Below are 6,000 nucleotides of genomic sequence, written 5' to 3' on the forward strand. Positions count from 1 at the left end.
TAGTACTTCATGGTATACATATACCACATTTTATTAATCCACTCATGTATTGATGGATGGGCACTTGGGTTTTTTCCACATCTTCACAATTCTGATTGTGCTGCAATAAACATTCAGGTGCAGATACCTTTGTTATAGAATGTCTTTTGTTCTTTTGTGTAGATGCCCAGTAATGAGATTACTGGATCAAATGGTATGTCTACTTGTATCTGTTTAAGGTATCTCCCTTTTGCTTTCCACAGAGATTGCACTAGTTTGCAGTCCCACCAGCACTGTATGAGTGTTCCTGTCTCTCAGCATCCACGCCAACATTTGTTATGGGACTTTTTGATAAAGGCCATTCTCACTGGAGTTAAGTGATATCTCAGTGTGGTTTTGATTTGCATTTCCCTGATGATTAGAGATGTTATGGATTTGTTTCATGTGTTTGTTGGCCATTCTTCTGTCTTCTTTTGAAAAATTTCTGTTCATGTCCTTTGCCCACTTTTTGATAGGTTGTTTGATTTGCTGATTTACCTGAGTTCTAAATAGATTCTAGTTATCAGTCCTTTGTCATTATGTGTAGCATGCAAAAACTTTTTTCCATTCTGTAGTTTGTCTATTTACGCTCATGACAGTTTTTTTGGCTGTGCAGAAGCTTTTTAATTTAATCAGGTCCCATTTATTTATATTTCCTATTGCTGTGATTGCCTTTGGGGTCTTCTTCATAAATTCTTTGCCTAGGCCCATGTCTATAAGAGTATTTCCCACATTTTCTTCCATAATTCTAATCGTTTCACACTTAAGGTTTAAGTCTGTTATCCACCGTGATTTGATTTTTGTGAGAGGTAAAATGGTGGGTCCTGTTTCAGTCTTCTACATGTGGCTATCCAGGTTTCCCAGCAGCATTTATTGAATAAGGATTCTTTTCCCCAGAGTATGTTTTTGTCTGCTTTGTCAAAGATTACATGGCTATATGAGGATCGTTTTATATCTGGATTCTCGATTCTGTTCCACTGGTCTGTGTACCTGTATTTGTGCCAATACCAAGCTGTTTTAATAACCACAACTTGGTAGTATAGTTTGAAGTCTGGTAAATTAATACCTCCCATTTTGTTCTTATTGCTTAAAATTGCTTCTGCTAAATGGGGTCTTCTCTGGTTCCATACAAAGCATAAAATTATTTTTTCTATATCTGTGAAAAATGATGTTGGTAATTTAATAGGGATTGCATTGAATCTGTAGATCACTTTGGGTAGTATGGACATTTTAACAGTGTTGATTCTTCTGATCCATGAGCATGGTATGGTTTTGCACCTATTTCCATGTTCTGCAATTTTCTTCCTCAGTGTTTGATTGTTCTCCCTGTAGAGGTCTTTTACCTCCTTAGTTAAATGTATTCCTATGTTTTTTACTTTCTTTGTTGCTATTGTAAAGGGTATTGAGTCTTTGATTTGGTTCTGTGTTGACTGTTATTGGCATATATGAATGTCTCTGATTTGTGTGTATTGATTTTGTATCCTGACACCCTACTGAATTCATTTATCAGTTCCACGAGTCTCTTGGTTGAATCCTTGGGGTTTTCTAGATATAATATCATATAATCTGCAAGGAGTTAGAGTTTGATCTCTTCTGTCCCCATTTGGACACCCATCATTCTGCTCTTTTGCCTGATTGCTCTTACAGGGACTTCCAGCACTATGCTGCATAGCAGTGGGGACAGTGGGCAACCTTGTCTGGTTCCAGTGCTGAATCACAAGGCTTTCAAATTTTCCCCATTCAGTATGATGTTGGCTGTGAGTTTTTCATATATGGCCTGTATTATTTTTAGGTAGACTCTGTCTATGCCTATTTTGTTTAGCATTCTGATCATAAAAGGGTGTTGAATTTTTTCAAATGCTTTTTCTGCATCTATGGAGAGGATCATACGGTCTTTGTTTTTGCTTCTATTTATGTGGTGTATTACCTTTATAGATTTGTGTATGTTGAACTGTCCCTGCATCTCTGAGATGAAGCCCACTTGGTCATGATGGATTATTTCGTTGATAATCACCTGGATTGGATTTGCTAGGATTTTATTGAGAATTTTTCCATCTATATTAATGAGGGACATTGGTCGGTGGTTTTGTATTTTTGTTGCATCCTTTCCTGGTTTTGGTATTAGAGTTATGCTGGCTTCAGTTATACTATGCATATTCTCAGATCACAATGGAAAAGTAGAAATCAACCCTAACAGAAATTCTTGTTTCTACTCAAAGTCATGGAAGCTAAACAATCTTCTCCTGAACGATCATTTCATAAATGAGGAAATCAAGATGGAAATCAAAAGATTCTTTGAATTAAATGACAAAGGAGACACAAGTTATCAAAATCTGTGGGACACAGCTAAAGCAGTCCTGAGAGGAAATTTTATTTCCATAAATGCCTCTATCAAAAAGACAGAAAATTTACAAACAGACAACCTAATGAATAGACTCAAAGAGCTGGAGAAAGAAGAACAGACTGACCCCAAACTCAGCAGAAGGAGTGAAATTAATAAAATCAAATCAGAACTAAATGGAGTGAACAACAGGCAATTTTAAATTGATCAAAATAAAGTGATAAAAGATAAATGAAAATATCAAAAAAAATGGAACATAACCACAGAATGTGCAGTCATTTATAAGGTAATACTCCAATATTACAATCACATTTTTGTCCTACATTTGAAAATTTACCTGAAATGGAAAAGTTGATGGAATAACTACCAAGAGAAAATATTTCAAACATAGTATCTTTAAACACAGAGTAGTGAAATATTTTCTAACGACATGATAATGGCAAAGATATATCAAACTACATTAAGTAGTTTTGTTTTGTACTACTACCGGTATTATTTTGAGACACATAAGACAAATTGGTAAGTAATTATACTGATATTATCAAAAACAGGATTTTCAGGAAAAGATAAAATATTTTAAATAGATATAAACAACTAATTTAAGTAAAAATTCTATAATTTTAATTTGAATTACAAATATAAAATTATTGTTTATTTTTCTCTTTCTAGAAAAAGCATAGTTATTAAGTCTCTGTTGCAAAAAACATAAAAGTCATGCTAACTAGTAGCAGGGAGAACCAGAATTTCCCAAAAGTTGTCTTTAGATATAATTCTCAGGTAAATTAACTATGATTTCTAAAGAAATGCTAACAATAGTCCTAAAACATATTCTTCTTGAGAAAGCAAGAGAGATATCAAAGAGTAATGAGGTCAAGTGAAAAGGAAGCAAGAGTACCTGAAATAGTTCCACTGGGTAAAATTTGGACACTTTGAGCATCAAAAATATAATAATTGAAGCATATTGAAACATCCAGATTTGAAGAAACTTCTCATTTCCTAACAATCTCTCTTCCCATAAATAAGATTATTCACCATTGGAGGAATACATATACTGCCTCTGTAATATGAATTTCATTAGTGTAACCAAAATTGTTACAAAAAGTTTTCATTATAAAATGCAGAAATAATAACAGAAATCACAATTATCATTTTTCCTTCCTTGATGAAATCATGGATCCAGCCAAAGGTCATCAGTGCCTCGTAAATATTGGAGGTCACCCTCGCCCCTGCTGGAGGCACTGGGATTAGGGAGATGACATAGGCAGACAGCAGACAGGACGGAGCACTTGAACTCGAACTCTGTGCTGGGAGTGGTCCCACACCTCGTTTTTCTATTTGTTCTTATTTTGTTTTGTTATTTATTATTGTTATTACGAAGTTTCATTCTTCAGCAAAAAGGAAAGCCAATAAACTTTTTGTATTTATGAACAAAATATTCACAACAGGGCAGTTAAGATGTGATTAGAACAAAAAACCAAGCACTTTAATTTTTTTAGGTGTCAGATGAGTTTGTGAAATGATTTTCCATATCTATAAAAATTATATAATTTTTATTCCTTCTGTTGATGTGTTCTGTCACATTTATTGATTTGCATTTGTGAAATCATCTTCTCATCTCGGGATAGATCCCACTTTGTTATAGTGTATGGATTTTTTAATGTGATTTTGAATTTGGTTTGCTAGTCTTTTATTGAGGATTTTTGCATCTGTGTTCAATAAAGATACTGGCTGTGGTAATGCTGGCCTCATAAAGTGAGTTTGGAAGTGGTCCCTCCTACTCAATTTTCAAAAGTGTGAGGTTTGGCATTGATTCTTCTTTAAATATTTGGTGCAACTCACTAGTGAATCCATTTGGTCCTGGGTTCTTGCTGGGAGATTTTTGATTACTGATTTAATCTCTTCATGGAAGACAATTTTTCCACAGAAAGCCGGGGACCGTGGAGCTCAGGCTACGATGCATGGCACGGTTCTTAACAGGCCACACACCAGTTCTGGGCTGCTGCCTGGGGGTCAGGGACCGCAGCTCTGCAATCTAATCGTTTTCATGTCTGTAAAATTAGTAGTAATATCTCCTCTTTCATTTATTATAGTACTAATTTGAATCTTTGAGTTCTCTCTCTCTCTCATCAATCTAGGGAAAAGTTAGTAAATTTTGTTGATCTTTTCAAAGAAACAACTTTTATGATAACAGATCTCACAATTAAGTCTTTAATCCATCTTGAGTTAATTTTTGTATATGATGAGGGATAGTAGTTCAGTTTCATTTTTCTGCATATGGTTCTCCAAGTTTCCCAGCACCATTTATTGAATAGGGCATCGTTTCTCAGTGTTTTTGTCTGCTTTGTTGAAATCAGTTGGTTGTAGCTATATGGCTTTTTTTCTGTATCTAAACATATCTAAACATAAAAAGATACAGGAAAAATGCAATAAAAAAGATTAAAAATGGTACCCATATATAGGACACTTACTATGAATGGAGCTTGCAGGACGGGAAGTTGCTCTGGGTGAGTCAGTGAATGAGTGGTGAGTGAATGTGAAGGCCTAGGACGTTACTGTAAACTATTGTAGACTTTATCAAACTTAGGATATACCCCTTAAGTACACTTAGGCTACACCCCTTAATTTATTTTTAAAAGTTGTTTTTTCCTTCAATAATAAGTTAGCCTTACCTTACTGTAGCTTTACTTTATAAACTTTTAAAATTTTTTAACCTTTTGACTTTGTTTTAATAACACTTAGCTTAAAATACAGACTGTATAGCCATATAATAATAGTTTCTTTCTTTATATCCTTATTCTATAATCTTTGTTTTGTTTTATATCTTTTTATTATTCTTTAAACTTTTTTGTCAAAGACTAAGATAAAACACACACATTAGCCTAGGCCTACATAGGGTCAGGATCATCACTATTACTATCTTCCACCTCCACTTCTGTTCTACTGGAAAGCCTTCCTGGGCACTAACATGCCTAGAACTGCCCTCTTCTGTGATAGCAATGCCTTCTCTTGTAACACCTTCTGAAGGACCTTCCAGGTGTAGTTTTACAGTTGAATTTTATAATAAGTATTACATAGGAAGAGTAACTCTAAAGTAATAATAAAATGATAGTATAATAAATACATAAACCATATGTATTTCCAAATATTATGTACTGTACATATGTGGGATACTTTTATATGACTGGCAGCACCTTAGGTGTATACAGAAGCATCAACACAACCACACGAATAATGGATTGCACTACCATGTCTCTACGTGAGAAGAATATTTCTGCTCTGTTTTAATCATATTTTTGGTCCATCGTTGACCAAAATGTCATTCTCCAGCCCATGAGTGTACCTGTACAATACATTTTTATTTCTACACTGCTTAGCCATGTCTCACAGATTTCAAAATCTTGTGTTTTCATTTATGTTCAATTTTATTTATTTTTAAATTTCACTTGAGTCATTGTCTATGATTCAGTGATTATCTCGTCATATGTTGTTTAGTTTGGAGATTTTTCAAAATACTTGAAGATTTTTCATGTTATCTCTTTGTTATTAATTTCTAGATTGATTTTACTGTGAGAATATACTCTATGTGATTTGACTTCTTTTAAATGTGTTCAGTTTTTAATGGATTTATCATATTTGGTATT

This window comes from Eulemur rufifrons, chromosome 30 (assembly GCF_041146395.1).
Source record: "Eulemur rufifrons isolate Redbay chromosome 30, OSU_ERuf_1, whole genome shotgun sequence".
NCBI classification, from domain to species: domain Eukaryota; kingdom Metazoa; phylum Chordata; class Mammalia; order Primates; family Lemuridae; genus Eulemur; species Eulemur rufifrons.